Raw genomic sequence first — 24,792 nt, 5'->3', positions numbered from 1 at the left:
AGACATGTCTCTACCCATGGCTCCACAAAGCCGCATATCTGAATACATTAGACGTTAATATTGGCTTTCTCACTGTGGATATGTGCAGTCCGTGTTCAAGGATTGCTCCTCGTCATAACCACGTCGACTTTTCTGCTTTCGTAGTTGCTGTTTGCATTGTTTGTACAGTTTCTACATCTAAACTGTCTGAGGTTTGTCATTCCTCATTCACACAAACACTTTCCAACTGTGAGGCTGCTTGTTTTGCAGGTGCATGAGCTCATGCCTTACCTTTCCTACTGTTATCCTGTTGCTTTCTATGACCTGCACATTTACAATTACCTACTTTAGTGGGTAACTGAATGGAGTGTAATGCATTCAAGATCGATGCGCATGATTAATCGGTTTACATGTTATCATTCCCCTATTCTTCCACTGCTGCTCATAAACATGCACTGTACAGACAACATACTGACTATCGGGACATATGTCCACACATCAGTTTTCCGCTACAGTACAAGCACGTGTTAAAGCTATCTATTCTGCTGCTTGAGCAGACACGTTATGCTGCAGGGTTTGGCCGCCTACAATCTCATTATCAATAACTACTGCATAACCTACTTGATTCGTTCCTGTAGGACTCTGTCTACATGATCCGTACACATTAACTGTCACCTCTGCATCATCTAAGGGTATATCAGTGATATCATGTCTGTGTGTAGTTATTTAATCCATTTCGTATAGGCAACTGTGTGGTGTGCCATACACAGGTGTCGGACGTGACGTTGATAGGTTTCATGTTGTACAACGTTCAATCACCATATGAGGTTGACTCAGTGGTATGGTCAAACAAGACAAATGTCTAGCACGGGTCACGAATGCTATCTTCTCTTGCAGCAGACTGACCGCAACTGCATGAGACATTCTCACAGTGAGAGGGTGGTCTAGTAACATTACGGCCGGGGCCTGTACTGCCATGGGTGCTACAACAACTGCCTGTACACAATGTGGCACTGACCATGCCACAGTGTCCGACTGCAATGAGTAGTAAGCTATGTAGCGTTGCTTACTTCCCTGCTGTTGCATCAAGACTGACATCATATATCTCCGCTTACAATCTACGGTCTGGCAACATGTGTTATGATTATTCAGGAGACCTACTACAGCTGTTGAGGCTATCAATCGTTCTAGTCTGCAGAACGCTGTTTCTGCTACTGTAATCCAGTGTAGTATGTGTTGTGCTGCCATAGGTGTATTAAAGATTAAGGCAACAATACGGATTCCAAAGCATTGTTTGGTATCCAGATTTGACAAATGTTAGTCGGCCCAGACAGGACTTCATTCCCTTCTTGTTAGTTGGCTTGGGTGCTTATGATATTGCTACCTTCCTATCGTCATGTGATGTTCTACCCTACTTGGATACCACATATGCCGGTAATTGACCTGTATTCTCTGTAGTTGCAATTTATGCTTGCTTACTTTATGTCCCTGTTCTGCTGAATATCTCAATAATGCTATTGTATCTTCCATACATTGCTGCTGGGTAGGGGCAAGCAGAATATCATCCACATAAAGTAGAACTTGACTGGCCCGGTGGAGTTAACCGAATGTAGCTAGCCATCTCCTGTGGGAATATCGTTGTACTTTCACAGTATCCCCGCTGATAGCGGGTATGGCTGTGTCTGTCACCCTGACTGTACATGCAAATCAATACGGACTATGTGGATGTATAGGTATTGCAAAGGGAGCATAGCTTATATGTACCACGGTAAGATACTTCTGTGGCGTGTTCATAGCATTGAATATAGTGTGTGGGTCTGGCACCAACGCTACCCTAAGTATTCTTACATGATTTACAGCTTGTACATACTGTACCATCCGCCATTCCCCTTTTGGTTTCCGATAAGAAGATACAGGGGTATTGCATGGTGAATAGCGATTACTTTGTGGATGGGGAATTCCCTCTATGACTTTACAGATATCTTCTGGTGTCCACGGTCTATACGCTACGGGGGTTGGGTCCTGGCCTTCCTGTCCTGCATGAGGGTTCGGTACTTCAATTAATTGACAGATATCCTCACTCTGTTTTAGTGACTGTCTTCTTACTCGGGTGTCCCTAGGCATGTTACGTGTTCGGGATGTGGTTTTAATAGCTTCTGTTACATTTGTTCGTTGTGCTACCTCTGTTGCCACAGGATAATGTGGGGACTAGCGTGCCCTCCGCTTCATATCCTGGATGTGGTATCAGAGGTGGTAGGGTTGTGGGGGCTATCGGTACTACTGTATTATGATCTTCTCTGTGTGCATGATGCTTAGCCATTTGTAGTGTTCTGTTCCCTTCGGTACACTACCTCAATCCACCTATGTGCATGACGGATACCCAATTGTCGCTGTTTTTTCGCCTGCACACCTTAGGGCTGCCACCTTTTCAAATGCACAATGTGGGACATTAGTGTTCGAACGTGTAATTTTCCAGGAAAAGGCATACCCACGGCCAGTACGTAGGACAGGATTTCACTTGTTGCCAGGAGAGCGACCAATTGTTGTAGCATTTCAGTTGCTTATTCTGTTTATTATGATATTTTGCTGTTCCAGATACAAATTTACTGGTTTATGCTACCATTTTGATAGATATCTGGGAAATGTTTGTCCTGAGATATCAGGACATTTGCCATTTGTTCGGTTTGTTTACAGGACACGGCTGGCCAAAGAGGGACTGTCCCTCTCAGGGTGGAACAGGTGTTTACCCTGGAACATGTGCATCACATTTTCAGGGATTACAATGTTTCAGTAACGATATTTTGTGTAATATACCATCAATGTCATATTTATTACCCCATTTTGCTGCGTTACTCACATTATGTGCTCTCTGCGATTGCATATACTTCACGTCACCCGTCAAACGCGGATCACATGATCTGTTTCCTCAATAATCTCCCATATCCTCTACACGACTGCTACGTACCCTTCTCTCATACCACGTGGTGTCTCCTACCCTGTATCCACTGTAGTGTCTACAATCACTATTTACTCTGCTGTGTGTTCCCCTGACCTATGTTCAGATTTAACAGTATTTGGATAGGTCTTCGACCCGCTATCACAACTGTTAACAGAAACACAATGTAGTCTGGTCCCTGATCTACAATAGAGACAAAAGGCAAACACTCCTTACCTGGGCCTCCTGTTTAAGGCTGCACGTTTTCTTCTTGGGATCCAGTTTTCCGCTTTTCAGCCACAGATCAGACAGTAAACAGCCTCTTTACACACAACAATTCAGTCGGAGGTCTTTTCATTCAAGAAGAACCATTTATGCAAATTCTCCTGCGTAGATGTCTAACCAGCCATGCACTCTGACCTGTAGCTTACCAAGGAATTCCGGATTACAAGGATCACAATGTGAAATAAGTTGTTAAAACCAGACTGTAGTTATCAGTAGGCTTTTCTAAGTGACAGCCAATAACACAGGAGGCTCGGGTTCGGAAAGTTTTAGTAGTGTACACAGGCAGGCTAAATAATATACAGTCCAAGTATGAGAGTTTTGTCTGACTCTATACAGTAAGCAGTTTCTTTATATAGTGTTTACAATCAGCTTTTGCCCACCTTACTGACGTGGTCGGTCACAGGGCATTTCCATCACTATGGTCCACAATAGTCTATACATACGTGGGTGCTGGGGTCATGCTTTTAAAATGTTTTCCCATGAGAATAACACAGCCTTGCAAGGCACCTTGTAAATTACAGTGTCCTTCTGTGATTGTAGCTGTTTCAAGGACCCTAGACTGTTCCGATACAGTGGACAGTTAATTTCTTAATACGTTGCTTTGTCTCTCTGGTAAGGAGTTGTACTGTTATCTTCGATAGAGCTCACAAGGCCATCCTCCTCAGGGGAAGGAGTGATGTTATGCATGTACATACATTTATTGTTCTGTAACCCAGCAAATAATTAATGGTGACAGACATAAGCCTGCTGTACTGCTTACTGCCAGGTTCAGAATTCCATCACACTACAGCTTAGCTTTACCAATTACATGCAGGCTTAGTTCTACTGCCATATTGTACGGTACAATTCAATGCATTATATAGTATTTCGAGTCTAAACTGGCACTTCATATGTGTTTCTATATATATTTTTCGAACAACATCCATCCGCCATATGCATGTTGTTCCGTCCTTTACCTTGACCGTGTGTATTTGTCCGTCCGGCAACGCTACTCTCCACATGTGATGTCCCAGCTTCCCCTTCTTTGCCTGTAGCACCCTGTTAGGACGTCCTGTTTGGTAGGCACGTGTTCCGCTATATGTGATCGACTTCACTGCATAGATAATCATCGATGCGGTGGTCCAACGACCTGACTTGTCCACATGTGTACAGTTATGTGCACCGTGTCGTATGCAAACCTATATGGTTTGGGCGGGTACATACTACATGCGGGATGTACACATTCTGCAGACACATTCACATGCAGCCATTTACATATCTGTACCTGCGGTGGGCTGGTGACATGTGGGGTATGTATTTGCCCGCGTGGCATTGCCTAACACAAACATCTTACCACATTTCAGGTATGCACATTGTGTGTGGGTGTATAGCTGCACACGGATGCTAGCAGGTTAGGGTGCAGAGGTGTACATGGGTGGGACTGACATGTACAATGAGGCTATTGTGTAGTACATCCGAATGCATGGGTTCTGCTTCTGGATATTACACTTCAACATACGCCATCCAGTGTATGCAACAGAGACGTTGCTGGGTGTGGGATATGTTGCTATGCACATGTTTGCCTGTGTTTGAGGTATCTTTCTTCCTTACTGTTGTTATGTCAACACAGCTACCCGGATATGTACTCTCACTACTGCTTGTGACCATTATGGTTGGCACCTTTTCCAATGCCCATAGTGGGGCATGTTATGTGGAAACTTCGGAAGTTGCAGGACTACATATACCCACGGCTAGTGCAGTTGACAGAACTTCACTTGTTTGCCATACTATAAGCTTATTCTGTAAGCATTTGGGTTCCTTATTTATTTTCTTATGCCATGTCTGTGTTTCATATAGTAATGTATATGTTTTATGCTACTATTACATGTATATTGCGGGAATTTTCTTGGCAGGGGATCGGAGGTCATTTTCCATTTTTCTGATTGTTGCAGGGACAAAACTGTCCAATCAGGGACTGTCCATGGCACATTGGGAGAGCAGGTAACCCTGGTGACCATGCCCATGTCGCTACTGGGGTTTCCACCTTTTCCAGTTTCCGATCTGGGATATTTCCAGGACTCACATCTGACTTTACAGGCCGACACATACACACGGTCACTATATAGCATAGAACTTCACTTGTTTGCCTAAATACAAGCTTATTGTTGTGGCAATTTGCTTGTTTATTCTGTTTCTTATGTCATTTAGGTATTTCTGTTACAGAAATAACCAATTCATGCTACCATTACATTAACTACGGGATATCATTGTGTCCTACAATCGTAGCACATCAGCCATTTCTAATACGTTTTTTCGGGACACAACTGGCCATAGAGAGACTGCCCCAACCACAGTGGGACAGGTGGTGACCTTAGTCGCTGCTCCTATGTCGGTGCGGCGCTGACATGCGGCTGTACACCTTCTCTGAGTGTAAACACTGACGGTGCATTGCGGGACGAACGCGGTCTTATGCGTATCCTTTGCTCCTTGGACGGGTACACTTATGCCTTCGTGGCTTGTATTTGCTTCTCCGTTAATTTGGGACGGGTACTATGTTGCATACTGTACGTGCGTTTCATTCTGCACGGGACCTGGCTGCTGCCATTACTATTGTGGGCGGTCCGTGGCTGTCAGCACATTAGGTTGCTCACCTCATGCCAGCTTAGACACGCCTCCAGACGCATCCTACCTGGGCTCGCTCACGTACACTACGCATGTGTCTGTGATTCCGGTGCACTCTCATTAATATGCATATGGCGCTACTGCGCCGGCTATTCCATGCACCGCCGGCGCAAGACTTACGCCGGCCTTGCGCCGAGCTTCATGAATCCCGGGGATGGTCTTTTTTGAAGAAAATGAATACTGTACAATTTAATGAAGAGTACAATCTCCTCACAATAGATGTGAAAGATTTATATACTTGTATTCCCCATGAAGTAGCTATTGAATGGGTTGAATTAATGTTAAAGAAAAACAGAGCTCCATCAGTGGAAATTTCATTGGTCACCAAATTAATTGACTTGGTGTTATCAAATAATTTTTTCATGTTCCGAGACGACTTCTATTTACAAAAAGTAGGGGTCGTGATGGGTTCCCCTTGTGGAGCCAGTATAGCAAATTTAGTCTTGGCCCACTGGGAATCAGAATTTGTACTAAGAACAACACATTCTCAGATTTGATGATTTACTACACACGTTACCTGGATGACATTTTCATCTTGCTGAAAGGTGATGAGACATTCAGCATTAATATGTTGAATTATTTTAATCAGATAACACAATTTTTACAATTTACTTCAACATTTAATACAGAAGCAATAGCGTATTTGGATATTTGCTTAGGTAAAAATTACAATACAGGCCGGTTTGTGGCAAGGATACACAGGAAGAGTACATATTCAAACACATTTCTGCATTTTTCTAGTTGTCATCCATTGCATCAAAAATGATCAGTTATCAAAGGCCAATTAGTGCGAGCCTCATGAATGGTCAGTCAGGATAATGATTTTTTCGAAGAATGCCAATTGTTGAGAAATATGTTTGTCCAGCGGTGTTACCCTGAAATTCTTTTAGACAGCTTGATTAATGAAGATAGAACTAAAAGACTTAATCATATTTATACACCAATTTTAGGTGATGAGAGCTTAATAGTAGAATCTGTTAACACCAGTAACCCAGAGTCTATTGACAATGGTCTTAATAAAGACCGTTTGGTTAATAATGACTTTAGGTTAAGTTTTATACTACATACACTACAGATAGTTATTCTTGCATTGAAATACTTCGGAAAAAATGGGAATTGTTTAAAACCAACTCAAGCCTTTATAACAAAATAGGAGACTCCCCAAGAGTAATTTTTAGGAAAGGTAAGCACTTAAAAACTCTTTTGGAACAACAATGTTCTATCAGAGTTTGCAATTTAGGGATGAATAACTGCAAAATTGTAATTATTGTAAGTTTATCGATGCAACTAATAATTTCATTATTAATGGTTTACAGTATAAAGTTAATGCGAAGTTTAAATGTAATTCCAGGTTTGTTGTGTACTTGGCCAGGTGTCAGTTCTGCCCTGCATTTTACATTGGTAAAATGGAGCGTAGACTTCATGAAAGAATATATGAACATCAATACGTCATTAACAAGGGCAGACTTGAAAATGCCCTGGCCAAGCACACTTCTATGAATAATGAACATAAATTTAAATTTATGGCTATTGACCATGTTGCACAGGACCTTAGGGGTGGTCTTACACCTTTACAACTCGAAGAACTTGAACTATTCTGGCAGGTCAGGCTTAACGCCTACAACTTTCCAGGTTTGAATGAAACTTGTTCCATTTCTAGTATTTTAAAATTAAGAAGCTTACAGAGATGAAACGTGATAAATGTGTAGTTGTATCTTTAATATGAGATTCATTGTAATATTTAGTTAGTTTAAAATAGTGTTTTGTACATGACTAAGTTTATTTTAAATGTTGAAAAATTTTAGCATAAAGTGTGGATGTTTATATGATTGATAGGAGTGCAAATTTTAACATTGTTTAACTGTACTGTATTTATTAGCTGGAGTATCTACCGCCAAATGTGTGGTCTCTTTAAGAAGTGAAGATGAATGTAACAAAGTATCATAATTGGTTACTCAGGACCACCTGGTAGCATAAAATGTGAATTTGAATGTAACTATTTCTTTCTGATGAAGTTTGCCAGTTGGGCAAAAGAAAAGCACTTTAAACTCTTGCACCAATAAATTTGGGTATACTTCGACAGTAAGCCGTTGTCAGCGTTTATATTTCTTGGTTTGTTGGCTTTCCTGTTTTACCAGTTACTGCATGTGCCACATGCCTGATAGGTCTGGGGATGTATACAGGTGAGTGCATGGTGGCTGATGTCAGCAGCCCTTCTACAGTGGCAATGGTAAGCATACTGGGTAGTACACACCACATGTTTGTGTATAACACACACAGAGGGTTTTGGTGTTGATGCAATACACAGAGAATACTGTACACATGGAGGTATGTACTTTTGCAAGGAACCTATTTTAGTCTATGTAATTTCACCAAGACAGAATAGGCACAACAACACATTGTGAAATAAGCAGTCTGCTAGTTTGTCATTGATGATGATACTGGCAGGGTATATGTCCCCTTCCCCAATGTAGTGTAATCCTGTACATCTTAAACATAGGTGTGCTGGTGTGGGTGGCACAGCCTTACACTCTGGAGGGTGTGAGGTTGTTTAGAACAAAAGAAAGTGTGATTGACAATTACTTAACCTGTTAACATGACCTGTACAGTATTACAGCCAACTAAGCATGGGGATACACTCAACAATAACTGCAATGATGGTGACTGTGTCAACAAGATCCACACCCAGCTATATATACCAACCCCAATATCGCTGTTAAGCTATATCATGGGGAAGAGGGCATTTACACATTTACTACTAGTTGTGATGGAATGAATTTCCACAGGATGATACCTGCAAATTGTTAGCATTTGGCAGGCAGTTCTCAGACAGATGATCTCCTGGGACATGTATATTCTGCAAACTGAAGTAGATCCCTTCACATACACACACACTCTCAATTTGCAACACTGGGACTAGTACCCCTACCTAGGTATGTAGTGCTGCTGAGGTGCATGGCCTTAATTGCACATACCACTCAGCTTTTAGGATGAGGTGTGTTCCAGGTTACATGTTAAGTGAAGAACATCACAAAGCCCTGTACAGTATGGTAATGGGGGATGTACTAATTGTTTATGAACAATACATAGTGTGACATACTGTCATATGCACATTGACAAATACATAACAGTCATACACACATCTGAGAGACCTGGGCTTATCAGTGCTAACTACCCTGTCAGTGTGTCTATTCTGTTACAGATAGGTTGCATACAGCACATGCATCACTGGGCTGGATAGTGCTATCAATTGTCTGTATGGTTGATGATGACAGTGGCCGCCATATAGTGGAACATGGGACATGTACTGGGGGTACCATGGTGTAAAGACAGTATACCCAGCACTCACAGCCCACATTGGATTTTGTACTCACTGAAACCCATGATAATACGCTGACATACCCACATCACACATTGACCAGGACTGTAATACAACCCCTTGTCTATCTCAAGAGTGCTACTCCAGGGATATGCATCTATTGCACATGCCACAGGGATAGTAAGGTGATGCATTGTCATGACTCTCCTATGGTCAGCAACATCACTATCCCTAATACTGTACGGCAAGGTGTATTGTATTAGGAGAATATGGCCTCAGAATGGTGTCCTACAAATATACACACTTGCACACATACACACGCTTGCCAGAACTCAGAGTGTAACCCATGCCTATCAACTCATTTGTACAACAGTGTTGTCCTGGTATGTCCAGGTAGCCCATAGGGTGAAGAGTGTAACAAGGTACATGCAATGTCCAGTACAGCAGCAGCCATATCTAACTATGGCAATGGGGGGTGTGGTGGGTGTGAAGGACCTCACAATATTATCAACTATAAGTTTACAAACACACAGACACTGTTATTCTCAGTAATGCACATGTACACATTTGTCAGTACTGGGGATCCATAGGTGCAGGTGTTCATAGGTGTGTACCAGGATATTGTCCATGGAGAGATGGGAAGAGTTGGGAATGTGTGTGCAGTGGTATCATGCCACCTGCCATTTGCCAGCAGGCCATCTATCAACAGATGCCATGGGGGTGATCCTCCTGGTGAGTTACATGCAACATCCACTCATCTGGTTGCCTCTTGCAGAGGGCAGTGAGGTGCTCCAGTTGAAATGTATGCAACATGTATTACATAACATGGTCAGTGTGTGTCTTGGAGACCTGTACCCAAGCATGTTCTGTTGACAGTGGTAATGTAGTTGAGGTATCCATGGCATGTGGTGCATACAGGTTGTGGATTCCTAGCTGTGGCATTCATAACACAGCTGGGCAGACATGTCATTTTCACTCAAGCATAGATTGCTTGTAAGCAGCCAAGGTGGATTCCTGACATCTGCGCATCGGTACAGAGGGCAAACAGACATCAGCTAGCCAACTGGTTATGCAGTAGGATGACTGTGTTGACAGATAGATGTCTGACACTGATAGGTATGCCATTACTACATGACAGTGACCCTTAATGGCATGTCCTATATGCACAGTAGTGTACAGTTAATATCCACATGTCAGATCAATATCCAGTAGGAAATTGATAATGACACACAACTCACACATCAAAAACATGACAGTGAGGACTCAGAGTCCATCTTTGCATGCAAGGGTGTTTAGTTCCAGTACCGCAATCTGCAATCTACTCTTACTTGGGAAAGCACTGTCAACAGTAGTAACATAATGAAACACGACATGCCAGTGTGACAGCACATAACCTGGGATACTACCCATGTATGTAACACATTCAAATGGAAAAGAGTGTTGTACAAGCCATCTATACTCAGGTGTCCCAGACAGTAGACTCACACCCCTTGCTACTATAATGACAGCACATAGATGCATGTTATGTACATGGAATTAAATACACTTATTAAAAATGTCATTACCCTGCTATTTTATCAGAATGGAATGTGATCAAGCTGCTCAGAAATGCCTTAACTACTCTGTATCCAACAACCCTTGTTCTGCCTACCAACAGAATAAACAGCCCTTGCAGGTCTTAAACCCAGGACAATGTACACTATAGTAACAGCACTTAATCACTAAGCCATTACAGCTGTGAAGATGTTTGATGTTTTTTTTTTCCAATACATCTGTCAGTACACATACTGAATAGTAATGAACAACTGCTTTGACTTCTACAATTGTGTAGTACTTCAAGGTGATGTTAGTGTTGAATCAAGTATGTTGTTGTATCTAAATATATACATATCAGAGAAATACAGTGTGATACATCTGGGAAGGTATGTGCAGCAGTCATGTGTACACATAAGGATATATATATATATATATATATATATATATATATATATATATATATATATATATATGTATACATGTACATACACATATATATTTATATATATGTATTGCTATACATCTGTATAGTGCATTTTATATATATGGACATATATATATATATATATATATATATATATATATATATATATATATATATATATATATATATGAAAATATATACATATATAGCTGTATATATGTAAATATATACATATGTGTGTGTGTGTATATATATATATATATATATATGTATGTGTGTGTGTGTGTGTGTGTGTGTGTATATGTATGTATATGTATGTATATATATATATATATATATATATATATATATATATATATATATATATATATGTATATGTATATGTGTATATATATATATATATATATATATATATATATATATATATATATATATATATATATATATATACACACACACATATATATATATATATATATATATATATATATATATATATATATATATATATATATATATATATACACACACACACACACAGACATGCGTGAATGTGTGTACCTTCATTGAAGGTTGTGCGTCAGGGTCGGCAACTCGGCACGTAAAAATCTACTGCCAATCATTAGCGGACTAGAGTTCCACTGTGGCGACCCCTAACCAGGAAAAGTCGAAAGACACAACACCATACATGTATAACATATGTTCATAACATGTAGTGGAGTCATACGTCAGCACCAATAGTCATAACCTCTTAGTGCAAGGGGATGTCATGTAAGTATTGCAGGTATACATGCAGACTTTTGCTACTATAACAGGGGTTGTCTTAACAGAAATATGTGGGAAGTCACATCTGATATTGACATGTACGCCATCAGTTACTGACAGACATCATAAGATCATCAGAGTACAGTACCACACAAATCACAGTAATGATTCTGAGGAATACAGCAGAGATATGACCAATAAATGTGAACAGTCTGACACACTCTGGTCAGTCCAGAGGTATACACAGCACCCCTTAATGCAAGACGTGTGGACCAAGCCTGACAAAGTGGATGTTTACAGCCATGTGAATGCGGATATCACAAAAATACTGGAATAAATAAGATCACACAGTTTATGCATTCCCACACACATTCTGTCGTGACACATAACCGGAGGAGCAGATGTCACAAGCCCACATACTACCCACTAGTTAGTGACATACATTGCATGTTTGGAAAATGTTGGCATTGTAATGTTGACAATGGGACATGTAGCTCCTCAATATGATGATGTGGCAAAACCTGCACTTCAATGGACCCTGTCATTACACAATCAACCCAACACCCACACAGGACAGTGATAATACACACAAAGGCACACTTAGCAGTACTGGGTTTCAAATCCCTGCCTGCCTATGTATTGCTATTACATTGTTATGTAGTTATTGCACGCCCCATGGCGCTTACCTGTTGGAAAGCTGTCCAAAGGTATCTTTGAAGGTGAGTGCCATCAGCAACAGTGATAAAGGAGGGATAAGGTAAGTGTAGTACATGTGGCTGTCCAAAAATGCAGGTGTCAAGGAAGACCCAACCACACTCTCTCAGGGACTTATAAACGTTATCACAGTTGGAAGGGTTAGGATTAGAATTCCTAACTAACTAGTTTGCTACATTACAGTAATATGCAGGTATCATATGTGCCACAGAGGTTATCAGGCTGATATATGGCCAAAGGGTATTTCAAGGTGACTGACATCAGATGGCATGCTACAGTAGGGCAATAGGAGATGTAGTGAGTGTGAATGGTTTCAAAATCATTAATCTGTGCACACACATACACACACACACACACACACACACACACACACACACACACACACACACACACACACACACACACACACACACACACACACACACACACACACATTTGCCAGTACTGACAGGCATCGGTTCATTGTTTCACAGGTGTATAGTAGTTGACTGCCAGAAGGTTGTACAAGGCTAGGCAAAGGGTATATATTGGTATCAGGCCACATGACAATGGTCTCCAGTGTGGCTCAGGGGTGTATTCTCATGATTGGCCCACACAGGTCGGTATTTTATTCACCATCCACTCATCTGGGTTACTATTGTGGGTGGTCAGTGCTGTACAATGCTTGCCATGTATGTGTTCTATATTCCATAACTTGGACAGTGTCTAGGTTGTGCACATGTCTCACATGCATGTTCTGTAATATGTGGAAGTGTACCTTGGGTCCCTGGAGCATGTTGTCTGGACAGATTGTTATCATCTGATGTGGCATTCCTGACCTCTTGTGGTTAGAACTGGCTATGGAGCTGAGGTCATGCCTGCACCTACATTGACAGCATGATACAGATATTCACTGGTGTTAGTGGCATCTGTCCATACAGGGCATGTGTATAAGGCATGGTATTCCCTTTGTGGGTTATATTTGCAGACTCTACAGTTGTTGCAGGCGTCCAGTGTGGAACATAGTAAAGTACCACTGTAAGCAATTATTTGGATATTGTAGGGATAGAACAGGGTGCCATGTCTTCTGTAGTCCACTGCAATAACACCATGGTTACTATCTGTGGGCAATATGTAGGGACTACCAATATAGTGGTTGTTGCTTAGCCAAGTGTGTTTGTGTATGAGACATGGGTGGAGAGTGCTCTCTGGGCAATACAAAGATTGCCTATATTGTTCATCAATCCGTAATGTCACATGTAGGGATATGGATTGTCTTCACCAGCTTCTCCGCTGTTTGAAATCTGTTGTCCTTGTAAGGTGGACATTGTGACATATAATAGGTCCTTAATATAAGAATTTTGCAAAACCCACAGCAAAATGAGTCCTGTTATTACACAATTCCAGCTACCTCCACACAGGATACTGATGACAAGCACGCACACTTGCCAGTACTGAAATTTAAACTCCTACCTAGTTATGTATTGCTACTACAGTGTACCACATTTATCACATGTGCCACAGAGCTTATTGGATAGATGTTGTCACAAGGTATTTCTATGGCGAGGAACATCACCAGCTATTATAAATACTAGCACTGGGTGATGTAGTGGGTGAAAAATCCCCCAAATAATTTCACCCTAATCACACATTTACATTTGTCAGGGGTGTGGTTCAAAGCTCTATCTAACAACCTTTACAGACCATTATGTTACACATTTACCACATGCACCACTGGCCTAACATGGTATAGGCTTCGCAACAGATACTTGTAAGGTAAGTGATATCTGCAGAACTGCTAAAATCAGGCTCAGAGATGTGTACAGGCTGTAAATAGGTACAAAAACTTTGAGGTACACACACAAACACTTGCCACAGATGGGAATCTAATCCATAGCTGTGTAGCTACTGCTACTACATTGTTCCACATTTATGGCACGCACCACAGAGCTTATAGGGCTAGCTTTTCTCCGAAGGTGTATTTCAAGCTAGATGACATCAGCAAGGTTGCCAAAGTAGGGTAATGGAAGGTGTAGTGACTCTGAATGGCCTCAGAAGCATTAATCCTTACACACACACAAACCAACACACACACACACACACACACACACACAGAGTTTCACAGTTGCCATGCCTGGGATTAGAACACCTACCTATCTAGTAAATCACTATAGCATTATGCAGTTATAGCATGTGCCAATTAGCTTATATGGCTAACCCTACTCCCAAGGTGTATTTCAAGGTGAATGACATCAGCAGGCTTGCTAAAATAGGGCAATGGGAAGTGTAGTGACTGTGAATGGCCTCAAAAGCATTGATCCTTACACACACAAACAAACACACACACAGTTTCACAGTTGTCATGTCTGGGATTAGAAATTCTACCTAACTAGTACATCACACTACAGCATTATGCAGTTATAGCACCCACCATGGAGCTTATAGGGCTAGCCCTACTCCAAAGGTGTATTTCAAGGTGAATGACATCAGCAGGCTTGCTAAAGTAGGGCAATGGAAAGTGTAGTGACTGTGAATGGCCTCAAAAGCATTGATCCCTACACATACAAACACACATAGAGTTTCACAGTTGTCATGTTTGGGATTAGAGCTCATACCTAACTAATACCTTACACTTCAGTCTTACTCAGTTATAGCATGTGCCATGGCACTTATAATGCTAGTCCTTCTTCAAAGGTGTATTTCAAGGTGAATGACATCAGCAGGCTAGCTAAGGTAGGGAAAAGGAGAGTGCAGTGTGTGTAAATGGGCCAAAAAACATTCCTCTGGAAGCACACACAAAACACTCAGTCACACACAACTTTACATTCGACAGGACTGTGTATACAACTGCTAGATGAATAATGACTTGTACTGTCATGTTACAAGCACCACAGACACTATATTGCTGAGGGCTACTAGAAGCAAGTGTCTACAGTGACAGACATTTGCACATCATGTGATATTGGCCAATTGGATGTGTGCTGGGTGGGACAGGCCTCATGATGGAAAGCTCCTTGTCACTGTCTTTCACTCTTTTCCTCACATCTATGTGTTTGTATGCTTGACCTATTATAGTGTGTTGTCCTTGGATATATTTGTGTATTCCTATCTGATGTGTGTGCAAAGCATGATTGGTATGCAATGTGGAGTGTGTGCACTGACATCTGCGACTGACAGATATATATAGTCCACTGTTGTTGCCAGACATGGGCTTCATTGTGGGAGCATGCCCAGTATGACCTTCTATACTGAATGTGTGAATCCAGTCCAGGTAGGTTGTACTCCAGTGCAGGCATTTGTGTTCTACACCTACAGCTAGTAACCTGTTTCTGCAGGATATCTGTAGATAGGTTGACAATGTGGGGTCACAATGGGAAAAGGATAGTGGGATACTGTAAATAAGTGTGTCTGTGCTGCTTCTGCAACATGGTTTTGGTGTTAGCAGAGATATTCAGTCATACGTACTGTTTTACACTGTGATGATTTATGTCATCAACTACTGACAGATATATGTATTTGCTCACTGTAACTTCCTGGGGAATACAAGATGAATGAAGCTGTGTCCAGTATTGTAGTCTGCAGCCTACATATTCTTGCACAATCATGCCATTCTGGAGAGGGAGTTACAGACACTTGCTGATGGGTCTGTGTAAATGGTCCAGCACCTTGGTACTGTGGTGGCTGAGGATCCCATGCTTGTACATCTATCGACGTGGCAGAATGGCTATATCCTGCTGTGGCCATACCTCACAGCTGTACAGATTCATACAGGTTACCCAGAGGCAGGGCTCACATTTCTGGTCATTACCCCTTCACATTGTGGTTTACAAGCAGTTTTGTAGCCACCCATTCCTGTGTTTGCAGGCAGGAATAGTATGTGCACACATCAGAGTTTCAGACTTCACACACTCGATGGCGTCCATGCTTCTACCCTCTCATTAGTCTTTCCTCTATGTAACATTATGCAAATGATACCTGATAAGTATTCCTATAGTTATCACTTCATCCCAGCAGTATTTAGGGGTAGTTCCACAGTTCATGCAGTAGGACATGGTGGACATGCTACTGGGGTTTGTTGACATGACCTTGCATTATTGTTCTGTGGACTGTGTTATGTTGTTATTTGGGAGTTTATGAGATAACATACATTGGCAGTACAGGCGAGACAGGTCTTTGACAGAGGACTGTAGGGCATTTGGTAGTGATGCAAGCCATTTGTAGCAGGCCAGTGTATTCTGTCACACCTACAGTTCCAGGCTGCAAGCCACTGTATTCCCCTGGGGTGACAGGGTAGGTGTGCAAGATGTTAATGGCAATAGTGTCTGTCCTTATTAATCCATTGGTGTGGATGCTGGCAGGGTGCTGCTTAAAGCTAGTGACATGCCTGCATTGGACACCTCTTCAGCATGCTGCATTCTGTGGGTATTCCAATACAGAAGTGGGGGTCATATTGTACTCATTCCCAACAGCAGGGATATGACCTGTGAGGTACCTGTGGTTGATGGTGGGGTGAACTGAGTTCATGTGTGCTATAGAAGCTACTTGCAGCTGACTCGCAGATATAAGTGGGGCATTTCCCTTATGCTGTCTTGTGCAGGGACATCAGCGGTTTCTCAGTAATTCATATCTGTGCCTTTTGTGGTCTTCCAGGGTTTGGTCAGACTACATCAGTATTCCATACTATACAGCCAACTAATGTGCTGCGAACCTGTATGTACAAATCCAAGGATGTGTCCATTTGACAGTAACATTTCATACACTCTCTGTCTAGGCTACTTCCACCTTTGTACTGTTTGTATGTCTGGGCCCACATTCATGCCATGTCTATCTTTCGGATTGTGACAGATATTACATCTGAACAATTAGTATGGATTACTGCTTGATTGAGTCTTGCTGCGATGCATTGTGTTTGGCACTCCAGTTGTGAGAACTTGGCCTTGTCATCAACAGGACTGGACACTGGCCACTGGGACTCAACCCTCCATGCCTACATGCTGACCACTTTCACACAATATACAACACACAGCAATCTAACACACACAGCCCTGCATATTGTACACGTGCAACAATCTATCCTACTAATTTAGCCAGCTCAGGTAGTCTGTGCTCCACTGTTATTATACCCACATGTACATGTTACTACATTTCTGCATAGCATTGGGGGGGGGGCACACCTGACAACTGTAAACATTTGCTATGACTGTACTGGTATTTCACGTACTCTGTTGACTTCCATTTCATTCTGTATTATGACCTATCATGCAGGCTACAGGCATATCAGTGTAGTACAGTTCTTAGGTTTTATTGACCTACATTTCAATTTCAGACTTCTTTCCCTTCAGAACTAATCCCACTGCCTGACCTGTTGTAGTCTGTCTGTGTAGGTCTGGAGGGGGGGGTTGTTCTCCACTGCCATCAATTGGAGGTCTTAGCACAGCCTTTCTTTGTGTTTATCTACACCTGTCCTGCTGGCTGGGACTGTTGTTGGGTATGTGAGTCTCACTGACATGCATGTGTGTGTCCTATGGACACACATTTGGCCCACTACTTGTTTTGCTGTGAGTTTTGTCACCTTGTCCAGTACTGCCTACTATGTTGACACCAGTATCTGTTATGGAGTTCATGCTGCCGATATAGGTATCTGCTATGTGCTGCCATCACATTTAGCCACCCGATTCCCTTGCAGGCTCACATCCGTACCATAGATACAAGTAGCAGAACATACTACTCCATTTAGCAATTGATAGCGAGAGTGACTTACCTTGTGGCTGTGAAAGTATTGAGGATGGTGATGGAGGGCTGACTATGTCAGAGGCACATAGTACACTCCCTATACATGGTTAAGCACAGGTAGTGTCATGTTTGGCATCCCCTTTACTGTATGCACTAGTCAGAGAGAGGTTTCCTTCCCTGGGTTCCAATCATGTCAGTGTATGTGCTATGCATTGCCTCTTTGCCAAGGGCTGGGCATTCTGGGCATGCCTCCTTCTGTCTACAGCGATAGGCTCAGATTGTTCCTCCTCTGAGTCACTCTGTGCTTGTGCATGTCTTGGCAAAGGTGGGGAGCTGTGTGGCCCTGCCCCATGCTGTTCCTGCTGCAGCTGTTTCTGCAGGAGCATATTATTTAGCATGGCACATACAATGAAAATTTGGGTAAATGTAACTGGTGAGTACTGCAAGGCTCCACCAGATATGTCCAGGCACCAGCACCATGACTTGAGCATCACATACACATGCTCTGTTATGATTCTGGACTGTGCGTGTGCCTCATTATGAAATTCCTGTTTGGGTGTGTGTGCATTTCTGATGGGGGTCATCAGCCACGGCTCCAGTGCATAACCAGCATCCCCCACTAGATGGCCATATGGGGTGTCCCCATTGTTAAAACCTCTGGTGCAGCTGCGTCATATGCCAGATGTGGGAGTTGTGATAGCTTCCAGGGCTGCCAGAACACACATTCATTATAATGCCCTGGGTATCATACACAACCTGGCAGTTGATGGAGGGGAAGCCGTTGCAGTTTATGTAGACCCTACCCCACTCACCGGGTGGGGCTTTAATGTGCATGTGCGTGCAGTCTATACCACCCACTACCTCAGGGTATTCTGCTAATTGGTGGAAGAGATGCATATTGCTGGTCAACGCCTCACTGGTGTTGTGGAAATATATGTGCTCACCAGCTTGTGCTGATATGACATCCAGGAACTGGTGGAGTACCCTGGATGCTGATGCCTGTGAGATCCCCATGATATCTCCAGTTGGCCTTTGGAAGGCACCTGTGGCTAGTTTTCGTAAACCTACACATATCTTGGTATCCACTGGGATGGGTTCACCTCTGTTGGTTCTCGGTGTGAGGCATGGCCAGCACAGCTCAACAATTTGCTGGAAGAGGTCTCTGTCCATCCTATAGTGCTCCACTATCTCCATCTCATGTAGCCCCTGGTAGGTTACCCTGGGTCTGTACACTCTTCTCCTACTCCTCACTGTGGGTTGGTCGTCAGCATTGTTACCCTCACCACCCTCAGCCTCTTCCACATGTTGATTTATGAGAGCGAAAGCAGCCCGTATCATTTATTTTGCTTTTGTTAGGTAAAATGTCCCCATTTGTGTACACCGGTGGTGTAGAGTTTGTGGGAAAAAACAGAGGGAAAAGTGTTTGCATAGTTTATAGTAGTGTGCTGGGCTGAGCTGGGCTGCTGCCTGTGTAACTGGCTGGTTATGATACATTTCACCTGCCAGCAATGCTAGTTCTCCCTGATTACCTTCCTACTGCTATTTTCCCTTCCCATTGCCTTCTTGTTTAAGCCCCAAGGCACACCGCACAAACCCAGTGCTCAGATGTGAACAGAGCTGCTATTTCCTGTTTTCTTTTTAAACCCGGTGCATGCTGCACACACCCGTTTAAGCAATGTAAACACCTTTTAGCAGAAACCGGCTCCCCCTGGACATGATCACACTCTGCATTTCTTAGTAGAAGACAATACAGCCTTAGACACACACCCTGCCTTAGCTGTGCTTAGATAAGGGCAAAGACAGGCCACAGGGCTCCAATAAGTTTACAACATGCACGTCACACCCCCTTATGAAGTCATCTAGCTCTTAGGCTTACACCATGGTCTTAATGCACCTACACGGTTGGGTGCAAGCTAGCACTGAGGGGAAATCTGTGATTCAGTATAATTGCCCTCATTTGCATAGGATTGACTGCTAATGCATGGTTACAAATCCGACACTCAGCCTTCCCCCTTAGCAACCACTATTCCATGGTCTTGTTGTGCTATACATGCCATTGACTATTATGGGAAAATTATGCTTTCAGTTTAAAAGCTTATTTCCAGCTTTTTTATTATTATTTTAGGGCTGATCCCGTTTGCATACCACTGCCCTGTGCTTAAACGACTGAAATCGGCCAAAAAAAAAAAAGTTAATTTTTATAATTTTGAAACTAATTTTCATGCCTATGACCAAATATTTGGCCTTTGGCATGCCTAACCCTTCTAATACATGCATTTTTATGAGCTGTCATGCCTCCATTTTGTAGTTTGCAGAAATGTATTCAGCTACTGGCTGAATACAATTCTGCAGTCTAGAATATTCCTGCATGGACGTCAGCCTGCTTCCTGGATCACTAATTCATCTCATTTGCATGGGTTTCACCAGCAAATGAGGTAATTAGCATACAGGGGCTCACAAAAATCCAGGCAGAGTGGCAAACTCAACTAGTCCAAGTGCAGTGACCTGGTAGCCAAAAAGGAAAGTAGAGCGAAGGTAATCCGAGTTGAGATCTTTATTCACATCAAAAGGACAAAATGATATAACAAGCGCTTTCGCTCAGCTTAATGCTGAGCTTCCTCAAGTTAATTTTAAAAATGCCAAATGGCCACGTTAAATAGTCATTTCTAAATCACTAAATTGCTTAATTAATTAATTAAGCTTTGCAATTCAATATAACAACTGAATGGTACAATTAAAGGAGAATACAATTAAAAAACATCTCCAAGCCAAGGGTATTGCTGGAAAATAGTATACAGGGCTGTGTACATACAGGAATAGTGAAGGACAGCTCATGCACGTACTGGAAGCTTATTCCTGTCACACGGCAGCCATATTGCCTGCAGCTGCTCTTGCACTATTTCTGCACACCATGCAGAGGTTGCTGAATCCTGGGGTCTTTATTTACATAGGTATTACAGATATTTTTAAACTTTTCCCAGCAACATTTCTCTAGTGCTCCTAAGTGAGATCTATCCCAATTTGCCTTACTTAAAGCACAATGAATTGTACTTATGTCTAACAGTTTAAGGCTGTACCATATACATGGGTCAGGATTGCTTCTATGAATGTTAATTAATTCAAATGATATACTGTCATGATCTGAGGATCCAACTGGGTGTAGATCTTTGATTTTTTTTAATTACTTCTTCTTTATTGGATAGTACGAGGGTAAGTATATTTGGACTCTACCAATTGATCTTAAAATAGTTAAAATAACCTAGGATAATATTTGGCTTTTGATCACTATGACTTTCATTTTTTTTCTTTGTTTGTTTGTTTAGGAGTGACTCATGCTGTGATGCCTTCATTTTAATTATTCTGCACTGTGAAAGGATTCCACAGTCACATCCTGCTAGAACATTTTTTTAAATGATAGTCAAGATTTCATCTTCGTTACTCATATTTTCCATAGTGTTTGATATAGTTGAATGAACTAATACCATAATTCCTCCTACTTTTCTTTATGGTCTTATCAAACTGTAATGGGCAACAATAGGATTAAATACTGCAGTGAATGAAGCCAAAAGTAAGAAGTAAAACAGAATGTCCAACAAAATTCAGGCTTCAAATACACTAAAAAGTTAAAATTAAGTTTAATAAAATGAAAAGATTTTGGGTTAAGACCCTTCTGCAAGCCATATTCAAAATGCAAATCAAAATAAGCAGTTTAAATAACACTTCAAAATTACAACACATGACACAGCCACCAATAGGAGAACATCATTAAACAATAAAAAAAAATGTAAAGACACATACAGCGTAAAGAAATCCACTAATAAAAATTTCATTAAAACATAAGTTGCATCTGCTTCTTAACTAAAATAGGTTTAATGATCACCACTGTAGTAATATCTAATGAAACATCTACCTACAACCTTATAATCCAGGTATATTCACTGATATCTAGTGCATTAATGATATTAATGAATCAGTTTTTCATTAAAATTGATGCAGATCTGCAAGATGAGATAATTAAGCTAGAGGGTGAGATGGATAATGTGACATCCTAACATACATATTTACGATCGTGTTGGTCAGAATGGCAAATTATGATAAGAGGCTAGAAATTATTAAAGAATGTAAACGCTGTAGAGACCTGAATGATTTCAGGTCCGGTAATATATTTTCTTGGTCAAAAGAACAACTTAATAAGAGCAATGTATATTCTAAGAACACAATGGATGCTCTGGACACTTTTGAAATGCCCTGAGACCTCTTCATCTGAGAACTTAAAGCACAAATTGTCTAATGCTGTTACATCTAATGGAGAATTGGGTTCTATCCTTATGTTGGCAGCTGTTAGTACTATGCAATTGGATAATGTAGGGAATTTTTATACTTTGCGAACCAATGGAAGACCTAACAGTCTGAGTTTTTTCGGATACAACCACACACACTTCAGCTCAACCTATCAGAGAAAGTGGAAATATGTCAGAGAGATCCATCGAGGGGGTGGTCGCAAGAATGAGAAGGAAGAAGAGGTATAGGAAAAAGTTGCAACAGTCCACAGACTGGGAGCCATTCCAATCAACAGAAGCCTCAGGTTCACTGAACTTTGAAAGTATACTTAATTTATCTGACATTTCACTTAGTACTGACAATATTTCTTTACTCAAGAAAGGATAGCAATTTATACCTTCTAGTAGTGACACTATAGTTGATGCATTGAAGGACCTTAATTTTTTGTTAGAATTTGTATTTAAAGTTATTTTTTAAAGATTCTTTGTCATTTTGTAATCAGTCATAAAAAATCCTGTAAGAAATCTAGTACATTTATTCTGAATAGATGTATTGTTATGACTGACTTTATGAATGTCTACGAGTCTGAGTTGCATGTTCTCTATGAATGAAAAGAAAAAGAATTTTGAAAATCTACTAAATAATACAGACATTATTATCAAGCAGGCAGATAAAGGTGGAGCTATTGTAATAATGAATAAGATAGACTATGTGCCACACATGAATGAGTTTATTTTTATTCATTTATTTATTTATTTTATTTTATTTTCAGTTTATTTGCCAGGATGGTCCATTGGGCCACAAGGAGTCTGTTTTCAATTGCATCCTGGGGAGAAAAGCTCCAGAGAAGTACAAAAGTAGACATAGCAATAAGACAAATATAATATACATAGAAATGTAAAAGTTGCAGAGTAACAAGTTGCAATAACAATACAAATTAAATTTCCTATAAAATATGATTGTTCCAACAGTTATTGTTAGGAGTTATGAGACACTAGGTGGCTCTTTAGCAGATATATTAACTTGTGGAGAGTAACTATGGGTGGGAAAGCTATGTAGGGATGGGAGCAGGAGCATTCCCACTGTGAGTTTAGATGGGAGTTGAGTAAAGTTTTGAAAGCAGAGAGTTTGCTAGTGGTACGGATGTGTGGTGGAAGTGAGTTTCAGTGGCGTGCTATGGAGAAAGATAGAAGATGATTAGCTGCTTTTAGCTGATGTAAATACCTTTACCAAAATTAATATTCTGGATGATAAAAAAAAAACTTGTTTCTAACATCAATATGGTTATCTATGAGATGCAACTAAGCAATGATATAGCATTGGAACTGTTCAATTTCTGTAGCGTACCTTGCCCAATTATACCTGCCCTGTGTGGTTTGCCCAAAATACATAAGAATCTCAGTCAACCTCCAATAAAACCAAGAGTTTCAGATTGAGTGTGGATGACTTAACTAATTTTGCTTTATTTACAATCTGTTTTAGGCAAATACTATTGTAAAGTGAATAGCTACATAGAGGATATGGGCAATTTTGAGTGGTGTGAGTCTAATGTTCATATTAATTTCAAGATTGTGACATTGGATATCTCATCACTTTTTACAGTTATTTCCAATAAGTATGGCTTGGATGCTATGTGTGATTTTCTTTGTGGCAATACAGCTTTGTCTGGTAGAGACATTAATAATATTTGTCAATTATTGGAAGTTGTATTGACTAATAATGCTTTCATATTTGAAACACAATACTATCTTCACATCTCAGGAGTGGCTATGGCATAGCTAATACATACATGAATATTGTACTTAATCAATGGGAAAATTAATTTATTTTTAGTGAGAATATGGATGATGGAAGTAAGAAAGTATTACTTTACAAGTGTTTTGTAGTTGATTTTTTTTATTTACAGAGGAAATGAGTTAGAGTTGTCTCAGTTTGTAGAATACCTTAATAATGCTACTATTTTTTTGATATTCAAAGCTGATTGCTCTAAATAAGAATTTTTTTCCTTGATGTGAAGTTGGAGAATATGGTAGGTACAATTGTATACAAGCATTCACAGAAAGAATGTAAAAGCTAACAGATATACATATAGACAGAGCATGCATGCCCCACATATACTTAGAGAGATTGTTAAAGGACAGCTATTGTGAATAAGTAGATTGAATATTGATGAAAATAAAT

The sequence above is a fragment of the Protopterus annectens genome, chromosome 5.part0, assembly GCF_019279795.1.
Source record: "Protopterus annectens isolate FY-2018-M chromosome 5.part0, PAN1.0, whole genome shotgun sequence".
NCBI lineage: Eukaryota > Metazoa > Chordata > Ceratodontiformes > Protopteridae > Protopterus > Protopterus annectens.
Note: the sequence above shows the minus strand (reverse complement) of the source record.